The sequence below is a fragment of the Staurois parvus genome, unplaced genomic scaffold (genome assembly GCF_062004578.1).
Source record: "Staurois parvus isolate SC_StPar_1 unplaced genomic scaffold, SC_StPar_1.0 ptg000018l, whole genome shotgun sequence".
NCBI lineage: Eukaryota > Metazoa > Chordata > Amphibia > Anura > Ranidae > Staurois > Staurois parvus.
This window is the reverse complement of record NW_028317814.1, coordinates 11,057,691-11,073,394: the sequence shown is the minus strand read 5'-3', so window position 1 is coordinate 11,073,394 and position 15,704 is coordinate 11,057,691.

Sequence of the window (15,704 nt, the reverse complement as noted above, 5' to 3'; positions counted from 1 at the left end):
CCATAGCATACAATACTACATTTAAAAAGGAAACTTTCTCTGTTGGTAGTACAATCTGCAGTAAAAAAAAAAAGATAAACAATGGCTACACCAGTCTGACCACGGTTTACAGATTTTGAAAAACATTTCATCTTTGCTTTTTCTAATGGCCAGGGAGTGTTCGCATGAATAGTTCAGTTTGACTAATACCTCAGATTTGGGGGTTTGTGATTTGTTTCCAGTATTTGGCCATCTACATTCTCGCTGCAATAGGAACATGAGAGGTGATTGTTCGGAAAGGCAGGGGGATTTCATTAATTTTTCAAAATGGCTAGAGTAGGGTTGGGCATTAACAATGCACCAGTTATGTCAGAAATTAGCTTGAATATTTCATTCCAAAAACTAGTGAGGTTTTTGCAAGCCCATAATACACTGTATTGCCCAAAATATTGGGACGCCTGCTTTCACACACACATGAACTTTATTGACATACCAGTCTTAGTCCGTAGGTGTCAACAATGAGTTGACCCACCTTTTGCATCTATAACAGTTTCAGCTCTTCTGGGAAGGCTGTCCACAAGATTTAGGAGTGTGTCTATGGGAATGTTTGACCATTTTTTCTAGAAGCACATTTGTGAGGTCAGGCACTGATGTCAGATGAGAAGGCCTGGTTCACAGTCTCCACTCTAATTCATCCCAAAGGTGTTCTATCAGGTTGAGGTCAGGACTGTGTTAGGTCAGTCAAGTTCCTCCACCCCAAACTTGCTCATCCATGTCTTTATGGACCTTGATTTGTACACTGGTGTGCAGTCATGTTGGAACAGGAAGGGGCCATCCCCAAACTGTTCCCACAAAGTTAGGAGCATGAAATTGTCCAAAATGTCTTGGTATGCTGACGCCTTAAGAGTTCCCTTCACTGGAACTAAGGGGCCAAGCCCAACCGCTGAAAAACAACCCCACACCATAATCCCCCCTCCTCCAAACATTGCACTTGGCACAATGCAGTCAGGCAAGTACCGTTCTCCTGGCAACCGCCAAACGCAGATAAGTCCATGGGATTACCAGTCAGAGAAGCGTGATTGGTCACTCCAGAGAACATGTCTCCACTGCTCTAGAGTCCAGTGGCGGCGTGCTTTACACCATTGCATCCGACACTTTTCATTGCACTTGGTGATGTAAGGCTTGAATGCAGCTGATTGGCCATGGAAACCCATTCCATGAAGCTCTCTACACACTGTTGTTGTGCTAATCTGAAGGCCACATGAAGTTTGGACGCCTTTAGCTATTGACTCTGCAGACAGTTGGCGACTTCTGCACACTGTGTGCTTCAGCATGTTCTGATTCCCCTCTGTCATTTTACGTGGCCTACCACTTTTTGGTTGTTTTTGTTCCCAGTTGCATCCACTTTGTTATAACACCACAAGAGTTGACTGTGGAATATTTAGTAGCAAGGAAATGTCATGGATGGACTTATTGCACAGGTGACAACCTATCACAGTACCATGCTTGAATTCACTGAGCTCCTGAGAGCGACCCATTCTTTCACAAATGTTTGTAGAAGCAGTCTGCATGTCTAGGTGCTAGATTTTATACGCCTGTGGTCATGTAGGTGATTGGAACACTTGAATCCAATGATTTGGAATGAGAGGTCCAACACTTTTGACAATATAGTGTATGTGGTATATGCTACCTATCTGGTCACAGCCTCTCTAGCAGAGATCAGAGTTCTTTGATAAGAATTTTGACAATTGATAAGGAGTGAGGTACAATCTAGTTGCTAGTTTTTAGAGTAATTCCCAGTGATTCACACAGTAGGAAACTTTATATATATATTTAAATGCCCAAAGCCATTGTGAAGGTGTAAAGGATTGATGAAGGTGCTAGGGTAAAGGTTTTACATAAATAAATAAAAGCTGATCATTTTAAGCACCCCTGTCAGTGGTAAATGGTTTGTCTCAACTCTGTAACTGATACATTCTGCTGGTGAGCTTGTTGTGGTGAAAAACAACAGACGGGTTGGTTGGATCACCAGATGAAAATAGAAGAAAGACAGCTTAAAAATGTTTGCTTTTGGGTTTAATGCCGCTTTAATGCATTAAGGTAAAAAAAAGTCCCAGTACCTTTCTCTGCCCCTTCCCTAAACACTTAACTGTGGTCCCTTTGTCACTGCTGCCGAGTCCCCATGATCTGCATTGTTTTTCTATTCTACTGAGTTCTAGAGGGAGGTACTGAGGGCAGCCAAGTGATGGGCTCCTGCTGCCATCAGTCAAATTGCAAGGAGGGAGCAAGGTGGTGACTTGAATGCACACAGCGCCATCAGAGAATTCACACAGGGGTGTCCCTTTAGCAGCCAGCTGACTAAGGAGACACCTGCAAATGGGGAGGGGGGTTATGCGACATAGGGACCGACTTTTTTTTTGTTTAATAACAGGTTTTAGTATCATGTTAAGTAAAATTATATTATTTGTTTTCAATAAAACGATTATGCACATTGATCATTAATGAATCACTGTACTATTAGTATTTCTTTGGTGGTGGTGATAGACCTGCAGACATATCCACCATAGCTCTGGTGTGACAAAGCTGTTCTTGACTTTTTACAGTGCCTCCTGTCTTCTGGGACTTGGAGAGAGAGAGAGACAGATGTACAGGTTAGTGACACAGCAAGTTCAAGCCCAGTGCAGTGACAGAAGGCTTCAGAATGGCAGTAACAATGGCCTGCTTGTATGCTAGCACATGTGGAGACTCTGCAGACCCAGAACACGAGGGGCCGTGACAAGGCTCCTATCTCTAATAATATCTGTAAACTCATTTATGGTGCCCCTTCTCCCTGAAGTCATGAAGGGCTAACATGGAACGTACAGCTGTATGCTAACTACAGCACTCAGAATATTTTTAGATGTCTGAAAACATGGTCTTTTCTTCCATCTTTTCATGTCATTTTTAATTGTTCATTGCATAGTCCATATGTCCTGCCAGATGACTTCCTGCCTTTGCTTGGAGGCATCTGTGTATTGCTAGCGTCCAGCAGCAGACAAGCCAAGCAATGACTGTTCATGTGTATACATTGTGATTAGATAGCTTCTAATACAGATGCAAATGAGTATCATTTAAAATTTAATTTTGGTTCTCAGAAAGAAATTATTTTTTGAATGTTAGAATATTTTAATAGACACTATTGGTTTACAGATATGACAAAATAAATATATATATTTATATATATATATATGAGAGAGAGAGGTCTAAAATAATATAAAACTACCCCAGTTTGCTATTCAACTAGTTAAAATAAAATAAAAACATACTCAGGTCAAAATCAGAGGTTTTATATTCAACTAATTTTTATTAATTATTTTCATTGTACATCAAAAAGAGAAACCTGTATCTGGTACATTGTTATACATTTGTGGGTTCAAAAATCAGAGGTTTTAATTGCATACATCTGCAAATACCTGTAAAGCCACACTGTCACTTCAAGGCACCTCTGGAAATTGTGCTTCCTAATTCAAAACTGAGTTCCCATATATAGCAATGCACAGAAAGCAGACTCACCTGGAAGTTAACTGATCCACCACCCCTTCTGATCCAATGCCTGCAGATTCTGCAGATTGTTAAAGTAGAAGTCCAGTCAAACCAAACTATACCTAAACCTGCTCCCACTCCCATTCTACTGTAAGCCTATTTTAACTACCTTGTAAATTTAAGTTGTCTATTTTTGCCTATTCTGAGGGCGCTCTGGTAAGATCACATGTATCCAGTGGCCCGCCTCAGTGAACAGAGATCGCCGACATCAGTTGCAGTGCCTGAAAGATGACGTCACCCATAGGCTTACTATGGGACATCCATTATCATCTACACTGAAACTTGCGCTGGGAGCCAATCATGTGACCGGACAAGAGCACCCTCAACATAGGTAAATAGAGACAAAACAATGCAAAGATACCCCAGAACCCTTTAGTCAGCATAAATAAACCCAACTAAAGTTTATTAAAGGTATTCATTTAAAAAAAAAAAAAAAAAAAATATATATATATATACACACACATTTAAAAAAATAATCTTATCATCTGTATTAGTGCCTATTAAGGTTTTAAAAACCTTGTTTTTCATTAACCTTTTTTGTATCATAAAAAGTTCCCTGCATGCCCCAAAGGGACAATGGGAGATGGGGATTTTATTGTGCCAAAATATATTTCAAAAAATAAATTTATCCATAAAAGTATATTTTTATTTTCACATATCATAAAAACATATATCATCAGCTACAATCCAATGTAAAGAGTAAACATATGGCTTTATTATGAAAGCAAGACAGGTGGTTTGACGCGTTTTGCTTTTTTAGGATCCATTTCATTGCCTTTACCTTAGAGTATAATAGCCATTATACAAATGCAGGAAACAATGCAGGGAAAATCAACATGCGAAGGAACCTATGAGTATATAATAGACATGAATATGATATTCTATATTCAAAATGGCCCAAAAAAGTTTTTGCAGATGTTACGTTCCCAAAAAATAAAAACAAAGGAGCAAGCCGGACTGAGGTCAGATTCCAATTGTAGCAATTCACATGGTTATAGTAAATTAATACATTTATATAGAGGATAGACTCAAAATTGCAGCAAAAAGCACAGAAAAGGGAATGGCTCTGCTATCTGGCGTGCACCCAGAGTGACAGCAAGTTCACACAATAGCTTGTATATGTAAGCGGGTGGCAGTCATATTTGTTCATTACAAGCTGCACTCATTGCTTAGTAGATTAGCAAAAAACATTCTATACTGTTCTTCTCATCTCGCTACACCTCTAGTGAGGGATTTCTTTTGCTGGAAACAATTGACAACATGATGACTTCTGCAGTTGAGTTTCTTGCGACTGTTACTCAGCAAAGATGTTGAATACGTTACTTACATAGGCAGATATCAAACTTTTTGGTTTGTTTTGGCTTATCCTATAACAACCTGTTGGGTTATACTTTCCAGTTGTTCTCCAAGCCCTTCTCCATGGAAGCTATTTTTTCTATGTACTGTACTGATGATGGCCAACAAGTCTGAAGTGGCAGTATGCAGTGTGGAATAAATTGCTGTGTAACAGCAGTGTCATGTACCTGGTCAAGGAAGAGCTACTGAGAAGGCTTTCTCTTACATCTCCGGTCCTGTTTCTCTTGGAGGTGGTGAAAGGATATAACAGGACACTGAGAAGCATGGGTGCCTTGCAGGAGATCCTAACTGGAAGAACCTGGTAGCAGGTGAAGAGTAGCAGGTGGACTGATGAGTTGGTTGATGCGAAGACAGCATCAGGTGCAGAACCACAGGCAGCTAGCAAGCAGGTAGATGTAAGATACTCTGGCAGATGTAGTAGGTACTGAACAGCAGGCAGATGCAGGATCACGAGTGGTCAGGTCAGTATCAGCCAGGCAGCAAAGGTGTAGTATCAGGTACCAAAACAGAGTCAGAGCCTGGCTGTGGTCGGTGTCGGGCAAGTAGAGAAGGTACCAAAGTAGCAGGCAAGAGGCATGGTCAGGTCACAGCCAGAATCAGCAACAAGATATCAGGAACAAGCAAGGTCAGACAAGCCGGATAGTACAGAATCAGGTCTCAAACAGAAGAAGCTGATGACCACTCAGCAACCCTCTGATCTCTGGAGCCACTTTAAATTGGCAAGTGAGCATGAGTTAGGGCAAGTCTAATTGTCACTCAAGAATTATTTTGAGCATGCGCACATCTTCACGCACAACCGTGCATACGATTTCCCTGAAAAGCAGACTGTATCTGTTAATCAGCAGTTCCGGTTGTAGAGTTGGCCACAGGGGCATAAAGGAATGTTAGAAGCCTCCGCCCAATACCCTGAAATAATCTTATTTTTTAGTCTCCATGACAGTAGGAGACATGTAAACACCTGTTCTAAGAAGACTCTTCTTTTCTTGGTACTGGTCCACAGAAGGTTTTTTGGCTCTTTTTGGCCCAACTTACAATGACCTTTTAGGTTATACTTTCTCTTAGACAGGCATTAGAAAGAGCGCCCACAAACCGTTACATAAATAGGATGAGAAATGTATAGCATAACAAGAAAGGAAAATATGAAAAAGACATTAAAATACCATTTTAACTGTTTATACTGTACATTTCAAAGACCATTCAAAATGAGCATTCACTAAGAACAAAACAGTTTCCCAAGAATATCATATTTAGAAGCTTTTATCATCACTAGCTGTGTTGCCCTAAGCAAAATTAGAGTTGGGATCAGACTGTTTGAGGAAATCTATAGTCTTGATAGCCATAGAGAATGTGTTTCTTATTGAGCAGATGGGACCAAGCCACTTCATCCATTGTATGGAAAAAATGCAAAATGTGACCTTGGTTTGTGCAGTTTGTTGTGTGTGCTGTTGGGGGGCAGGGGGGATGGGATGGATGGCGGAGTGCCAAGGAAACATCCTCATGCACTGAAGAAATAAATAAAAATGGCATTACCATTAAAATACATGTAAAATGTACAATGTAAAAAATGAATAGCAGGATCAACTCCTAAAGCAGTGGTAAAGTTCAAATGAAATATAAAAATTGCCCCTTCCCCCCCAGCTGTTTAATTTATAATGTGTATCACATACTAGAACATAATGACTTACTTTTAAAATAAAGCCCTCCAGTGGGTCGCCGTCACCACAGCAGGTGCTCCCATCTTCACCCGGTCTTCTATCTGGATTAGTGGGCTCTGGACATTTGAATGGCTCGACCGTGATGATGTCACTCCCACATATGGGTGTTGGAGTCACAGCGCTCTCAATGGACGGCATACTCCACTATGCCGTTCACTCAGTGCACAGTGATCATATGCCAGTGACGTCACTGACCTTTACAAATGTGAATATCTCCTAAACATAATCACTACATCTGCTAAGCAAATTCTGGCCAAATCATGGAAGTCCCCATCTCTGTGTATATTAGCAGTTAGGAATAAGGTAACTCAGGCAATGATTCATGCCAACGTGGAAGCCACCATTGTAGACTCATTCCCCAAGTATTTGAAGATCTGGACCCCTTGGGTGGAACAGTTTCTCCCACCGAATTTTGATGATTTGTTGCTCCTTCCCTAACACCCCCTAACCGCAATGTATGGTGGAGCTAAGGGTTAATCCACACCCTAGTATGGTCCCAAGATTACCTTCTCTCTTCTGGAAGTCACATGTCCCTCCCCCACTACCCCTCTCCTTCTCCACTTTTTCCCCTTCTCCCTTCCGACCTAATCCTGTCTTTGCTTCTTCTTCCCTCGTCTTACATGGAACCTATCTGTAGCTCTAGGGAGTAGCTTTCCATATTTAGACCATAATTTTGGTTTACCTCCCCTTACATTGTATTATACCCTGTTGTTTCTGTATGGTTCCCAGATGTATGTTTTTGTATGACATTCTCCTTCATGCCTTGGGGCAACCCGTGCCCCCCCATTCTTTTTTCCTGTACATATATTTGAATGTTCTACATCTTTATTATAAGCTTACCTGTAGGTGCAAGTCATAAAGCGGACTTTACTACCACTTTAAAAGTGTAATTCTTATAGATTTGCTTATTATGTTTTTATAATCGGGCATAGAGAAAGGAGTCTAGGGGTCCAAACTCCTCCAGTTTGCTCGGCAACACATGCTATCCTGTACAATGCCCTCCCCCGAGTTAGCAATGCCTATGTGATAGCACACAGGAATCCCTGTAATGTTGTGAGTCCTGTCAGCTATGAAATTCAAACCTCAGATATGGAAGGCCCCTAGTCTCCATCTTGGCTCTATTACATGACACACAAGCCATACACACAAAAATAGACTTTATCGATCATGTCAACTTTTTTGGCCACACCCACAAACGACATTACTCATGCCGAATTTTTATTTTCAGCCCTCTCGCCCCAGGTAAAAAAAAGTTCTTTGCCCTGTTTTTAAGACCCCCAAACATATATAGTGTCTAAGGGTTCCTACAGGGCTCCCTGTTTTAATATAAGCCTCCTGTAACCCCTGTAAATCATCAATGAGTCAGGAAAAAAATATAATTAGGCAGCCTATCAGACTCTTCTGCCATTCCCATGTGCACCCTTACAAACCACCAAAAATCATCTTATAGGGACTCTATCACATAATAAAAGTATTTCAGGAAAACACATGCCTGTGAAGAATAAACTGAATACCTACCTGTCCTGCCGCTCAAGATGCTCAGTGCTGCTCAGTTACAAAGCACTGGTTTCCTGAAGTCCCCTGAAAAACCCACACTTCTATCAAAGGCCTTCACATTATTTGAAGGCCTTATGAACACAGATGGTTTGAGGCTTAGGAAATCAGTATCTGCCTATGCCTAGGTTTGGGGGCTCTGCACACAGTGTATATGCAGCCACATTGCATTTTTAGGCTGTTACCTCAATAGGTTTTATGGGTTTACTCCAGTGTCTTAATAACTCTAATTTGACTCCAAAAGGATATATATTTTTTTAAATAACCAACAGCATTTAAGGTACATGTGTACAGTGTTTAAGGTACATGTGAACCATAACTAAATAGTATTTAGTTTGCTAGAGCAATGTGCATCACCTACAACTGCCATTTTTTCCAAATACAGTTTTCACTTATTTTTCTCATCCTTTTGTTTTGTATTAGGACTACTCATACAGAATGAGTAATGCAGAAGCACAACTGGGGACAGAGCGGTGTCACCCCATACCTGGAAATACCTGTTCATGGCAGGATTAAAAGATTTTATTTTAATAAAAGCCACAGATTAAAAAATACATGTGAATTAAATAATGGTAAAGCTCATATGAGATTTCAATGATTTTGTTTATATATACTTTATTACTTATGTATCTAATATATAGCCCAAATGTTGATCCTTCCAACCTAATTCTGTCTTTGAGAGATACCTGAGTTACAGACTTAGGTCTGCATTAGAAGCATTAGAAAGTTCCACTCATGAAAATCTCTCTTTATGCGTTTTATTTTTTATCATCTCACTTATAACATCAATTAAATATTAGACTTAAAATAAGTCAGATACATACAATGTGAGGGATGCTGTGAAGTAGTGCTGGTAGCCCTTCATAATACGTGAAGCTACGTGGCTTCAGTCTTTAAGGGGTTAATCTGTGCCTTAATTGGCACAGATCTCTTTTTGATGCCTGAGAGAAAAAAAAGAATGTCAGAATCTTAAAGGAACAAGTTCCTCTTTCATTTTAATTTTTACAGTTCACTGGAGCTCTGGGGCCAGTCACCAAGGGGAATGACAAGTGACTAGACATCCCTTGGCAGAGATCTCTGAACGTAGGTATTTGCAGTCCCTCCAGATTTGGATTATGGTCAGCCATTGTTGAAGACTTGGCCTGACGGGACACAAGCATCCATATAAACCATTGATATGGGTATAAAGACAGGGTCAACGGAACAGCCCTAATCTTCCTGAGTTCTAATGTTTGCTTTTGGGTTTAACTCTGAGAGACAACAAAAGGGGAGAGGGGATAGAGGCAGGTTGGTTGTTGGTCACAGTGAAGATTAATGGTCAGTGTACCAGTAAAACTACTTCTATTGTCCTACTTTCCACAAATAAGACAAAGAAAGAAACTAGAAAGAGGTATCTTTGTTCTCATGCTACAAGGCCCTGGGTGCATTTTCAGAGCAGGTCATTAACTTCTCTACCGTTTGTCGGCAGTGACCAGGGTCCAACTGAATCGTAAATAGATTGTTTGTTCTGTTTTTCAGAATCATTGTTTGGATTATTTCAAAAAGCTTTGGCCTGAAGCAGTAAATGAAGCGTGTCTCAGACATTGAAGCAGCTTTCATGAGTTCTGGATCACCGTTGCCATTACACACAATGAAGATCTATTGAGAAGTGAATTCTGTTCCATCAGCAATTAGAAATGTGCCATACAGGTTACTGATATTTAAATCTGCTAAGATCTCTCGTCTTGAGACTGAAATTGGTTGGAACTATCCTAATCCACCTGTGGCACCATAACTGCATGAAAATGACATGCTTTTTACACTAGTCATAGTTTAAGCCTAAGTACATCCATGTGCACAAAACCTATTACATTATTGGGCCAACAAAAGTGGGATGCTGGAGAAAGCAAGCCAACATGTAAGCAGGTGGATGGCAGATGTGTATGTTTTAATAAAATGCTATACTGTTTTCAGTTGATGTCTTTAGATGGATTTCTGTGTTAGAATTTTGCACTGTTTAGTTGTTCTTGCCTTGCTGAGGTGGTACTTCCTGGGAGGTAAGAGTTAACATTGCTGGCCAGGTTTTTCCAGGCTTTTTGGGGACGTATTGCCCTGTGCTGGGGAAAACACATAAAAGCAAGGGAACCACCTCTTGTGGGTGTTGCAGTTAGCAGAGGTACAGTTCCATGTCTCCCCACTTAAAGAACAGAATTCTGCTAAGGATGTGAACTACTACTTTGCACTTGACCACCCCTTGTGGGATCCTGCTCAGGGTTCCAGGGGTATGGACGCCATGCTTAACAGTATGCTTAATCAAAGGACTCTAAGGACTTTCTCACCTATTTAAGATATAACTACCTCATGAGGCACCAGTGGACTAACTAAGAACTTCTTAGAAGCACATGTGCAGGAATGTGTGTTTAAGATATCTTTATTGAACTGTTCAATTGTTATGCTTAAACAACTTTAGTAAAATAATGTTTCTTGTTATTCAATTTGGCCTGGTCTGAGGTTGTTTGAAGACATTTTTTTTTTTTAAATGATTGAACTGGATGGACTTTTGTCTTTTTTTAGCCAGACTAACTATGTATATTCTTAAAGGGGTGAATGCATGTATGGTGTATAACAAGAACCAGGCTTAACCTCCTTGGAGGTATTCCCGAGTGTAGCTCGGGGTAAAGTTTCAGCACCACAAGCGGTAACCCCAAGCTACACTCGGGCTTACCATGCAGCGTTGCTCCGGGATCTCTTCTTCACTTACCTTGTCCTTCGCTCCCGCGATGTCCCCCCTGCAGTGTCCCCGGCAATGTCCTCCGGCCAAATGCCGGCATCTGTCTTTTGGGTTCCATTCCCTGTGATGTCGGGACGTACGGGGACAGAACTGGTGGGAAATTTAAAAATGTCAAAAAGTGACATTCACTACATACAAGAAAATCACATAGTAAAACATTACTGTATCAAACCATTTCACATACATTTTGTCCCTAGTGCTTTGTCCTGTGTCCTGTTTGCATTTTTACTGTTGTTTCTGCCTTGAAACTGAGAAACGTCCATGGCGTCCAAAAAGCGTCCATTTAGGTCAAAAGTGGTTTTAGACCAGCTACAGAACAGCGATAGCAAATTAGAATGACTTGCAGAATTGAGTGATAATGATTTGTGGGGAAATTCGTCATCAGACACTGAAAACGATTTTGCGACTTTGCTCAGTGATGTGCGAACTTGGCGCTCTATTTCAAATTTCAGTGTTTTTGGTTTGATTATATTATTGAATTACATTTTTTATTATTATATTATTATTTTTTATGATTATTTATTAAATTATAATTATGATTTCGTGTTTCAAATTTTAACATACCCGGGATGTTTACTAGACTCTTGTTCGGACAGATTTCAGTGAGTTATTCCTAAAAATTACAGGCCTACAATAAAAAAACTACATATTTCCATGCAAAAATATTTACCGCTTTGAGCACAGAAATATGGAGATAATCAGACCACTAGGGAGGTTAAATAAGGGGACAAGACAAGATAGAGATGGTGCAGTAAAATGTCTAATGTGCAGTGAAACTACTCGAAGAGGCTATATTGCCTTTGCAAATGACTACAGTACTACTGTCGAGTGCATAAGCAACCAGTCAGTAAGAAAGCAATTTGACTTGTCATAGGTGACAAAAGGCCTTGGAAGTGAAGGAGCTTGTGTGCTTAGGCTGCGGCATGGGGCCTCCCCTAGGGACCCAGCCTGGAAGTCACGGAAGATGGAGTGAGACCTTGGGAGAAGAATAGGCACGGGTTATGTACAAGAGTACAGCTTCCTAGTATTCAAGTGTAATGTACAAATCAATGTTACTGGGAGTGAGGTTACGGGTAACAGGGCTGGTGGAGTCTAGTGTAGGCTCAGTGGTACCAGCTCAAAAATGCTGCACAATACTGCAATAAGTGTTTGGAAGTGAATTGATGAATTGTTTTCCATTGTGTACCAAATGTAATCAAGAACTGATGTCCTTAGTGAACAATGTGAAGTGTTACAGTTACAGAAGTTGGACCACTAACTACAAGGAGTTAATTATGTTTTCTATGAAGAAGCATCACCTTTAAATTGGACTGCTGCCTTAACGCCAACCTTGCATTAAATGGCAGCCTCAGCCCACCTTTGGTGGGCAATAGCAAGCGCTCTCTCTTCGGGTCCCACTTAGGTACAGTAAGCCCTGCCCACAGGCCCGCATCATTGGGGGTTTTGTGGTTCCTAGAGAAATAGTGAAGCTATTGAAGAATAAATGTTCTAATGTTTGTAGTCTTCTTCACAATGCTGGCTGATATTCCATGGCCAAGGAGGAGAAATGGTTGGCTGGGTTTCAATTCTCTGGCCATTATTATTTTTTCGTAAGTCCTTTCTATAGGCACAAAATGCAAGTTCATCTAGTGTGAAATGGAATGTTTATAGACAAATATTCTGTTAGAAAATTGTTCGGTGTTAGGGTAGTTCAAGCATGGTTGTAAGCAGCTGTAGCGATGACAATGTCTACAGGTGGTGATGTTGTTCCGAGGACCTATCAACGCTAGCTGTAAAAACACAACTGAATTTTTCCAACAACAAACACAGAAAATGAGATGCCACTGCTGTGAATATTAAATAGTGCTCTATGTGGGCTAGTTATTTCAACGACAAATGTTTTACATTACAGCCTGGCATGCTCCATAGCTTATCACCTTATGTTATAAACTTGGAACGGAAAGTTTTTTCTGGAAGAGCTGGTTGGGCTAAGTGTTTAATCTGCAAGTGAAATCTGAAATGGTGGATGACAGTTTTATGTAAAGGTTTACTTTATATATATATATATATACTGTCAAATCTCTTTTGCATTCTTGGAATTTACGTGTATCTTTATCCGTTCCTTTGAATGTTTCAAAGGACTTGTTATCCTGATTTAACATTACTTTTTTTTTTACCTCAAATTAGTTCCTGATAGATGATGTTACTATATCACTATTCCTTAAAATAATAGAAATCAGGAAACAACCCCAATTTATCTAAACCTTGGCTACACATGACCATACCCAGGCACATTGTGCACACATCTTAAAATGTCTGTTCTGGGCCTAAATATCAAAATTGTCCCGTAACAGATTTTGTTGCTCTTTGATTTTATGTATCAATCTCAGAAGATATCCAAACCCAATTTATTATTTGGTATTGCATATAAACAGATATTTTTTCATTTTTTTCTGCATCTGAATGCAAATGTGAAGTTTATGTGGCTTTTTGATTTTTTTTCAGAGAAACTATATCAAAGACATACTATTGAGATACCTATTTAAGAACAATCCCCAAATAACTTTGAAGAAGATGATTGTTAAAGCTGAACTCCAGGGAAAAGAAAAAAAACTTCCCTTGAAGTGGGATTGTCCACAGAACCATACCCTTGGACGTGAGGATGCCAAGGAACATTCCTCCTCTAGAGCAGTGGTCTTCCAACTGCAGCCCGGGGGCCAGATGTGGCCCCTTTGCTTTTGTCTGGCCCTTGGGGCACTATTTAATTCACCAACACCAATAATGGGGCACAGTTCCTCCCAATTACACCAATGATGGGGCACAGTTCCTCCCAATTACACCAATGATGGGGCCCAATGACACTAATGATGGGGCACAGTTCCTATCTATGATGCAAATGAGGGGGCACAATTCCTCCCAATGATACTAATGATGAGGCACAGTTCCTCCCAATGACACCAAAAATGGGGCACAGTTCCTCCCAGTGACACCAACAATGGGGCCCAACAACACTAATGATGGGGAACAAGTCCTCCCAATCACACCAATGATGGGACACTATTCCTACAAATGATGGGGCACTATTCCTACCAATAACACCCATGATGGGGCACAATTCCTCCCAATGACACCAGTGATGAGGCACAATTTCTCCAAATGATACCAAGGAGGGGACATTGTTTACTCCAACTGATGCTGGGATATTTTCTAATCCAGATGGTCACAGTACAGCCCCTCTTAAGTCTTAAGGACAGTACACTGGCCCTTTGTTTAAAAAGTTTGGAGATCCCTGCTTTAGAGTGTAGGGAGGGTAAGGAGAGCACTGGCTGCTGGTGGAGCTGAGGATCAGGTAAGTAAAACCGCTTTTTATGGCCCACTAGAGCTAAATTAATGTTGAAACCCTGCAGTGTGAGGGCAGCCCCACTGCAAAAGAGCATTTTTCCCTTTCCCTGGGGATGGAGAATTTTCTCAAAGTCTATGGTCACCCAATCTTATATCATTAGGTAAGGCATATGTCAACTGGCCATCTTTCAAAGGTTGGAAAACAGGTTCCAATCCTATTGGCTGTCTCATATACGAAGTTTAGGCCTCCTTTCCATAGCACTAAACCTGAGCACTCGGTCAAACCAAACATTTGTGTTTATTTGGGTGCCTCATGATAACGTTGCTGGGGTGGGGAGGATCTGTTCAGTCTTACACACCCAACTGCCCTCTCATATTTATATATATTTATATCCCAACTTCTTCCCACTCTCAGAGAGACTGCAGAGTGGTTATGTGCAGTCTTGAACAATATCCTTTTGAGTCTCTTTATTTAAGATTCTTTATTACTGTCTGGCAGGGCAGTATTTACTTTAAGTGTAGTTGGGGCCAATGGCTGGGGCAGCAAGATTAGAGAGAGCAGTGCCAAGATACAAAATTATTATCATATGATTATACAGGATTTATATAGATCCAACAGTTTGCAAAGAGCTTTATAAATAAAGGGAGACAGTTCAGTTACAATACAATTCAAGACAAGAGGGTTAGGTGAGCCCTGCTCATAACAAGGGAGTCTATAGCCCAGCTAGTTTACGTTGCTTATAGACCCTTCTAGGGATAAAATACCACAGCCTTGACTGAACCCCCAAAGGTGTTCCTGGAGGGACAACAGTTTGGCCAAATATCACATTGTGATTCCATTGTATGTATTAGCACTCCATGGCTATCTGGGTACAAAACTGGCCATAGATGTGAGATAATCATCTCCCAGTTTGGTCTATGGAGAGCAGCAGACATCTCCAGCAGCTAAATCTCAGGGTATATTGAACATAAGACAGGCTAGAAATTGATTTTATTATAGGTGTTAAAGAAAACCTGTCACCAACTTAAAAATTTCCTGGTAAAAGTATAGATAACACAAGTATGTTTTTTACTGTCCTGCATGTACTTCTGAATGTCCTAGGGCAGTGATGGCGAACCTTTTTGAGCCCGAGTGCCCAAACTGCAACCCAAAACCAACTTATTTCTTTCAAAGTGCCAACACTGCAATGAAACCTGAATATCGAGCTTTTGGTTTAGAAAAAACAACTCGTACAGTAGTGCAAACTAATTAACAGTACAGGGATGACCAGAGACTGCGGACACAGTACAGGGATGACCAGAGACTGCGGACACAGTGCAGGGATGACCAGAGACTGCGGACACAGTACAGGGATGACCAGAGACTGCGGACAGTACAGGGATGACCAGAGACTGCGGACAGTACAGGGATGACCAGAGACTGCGGA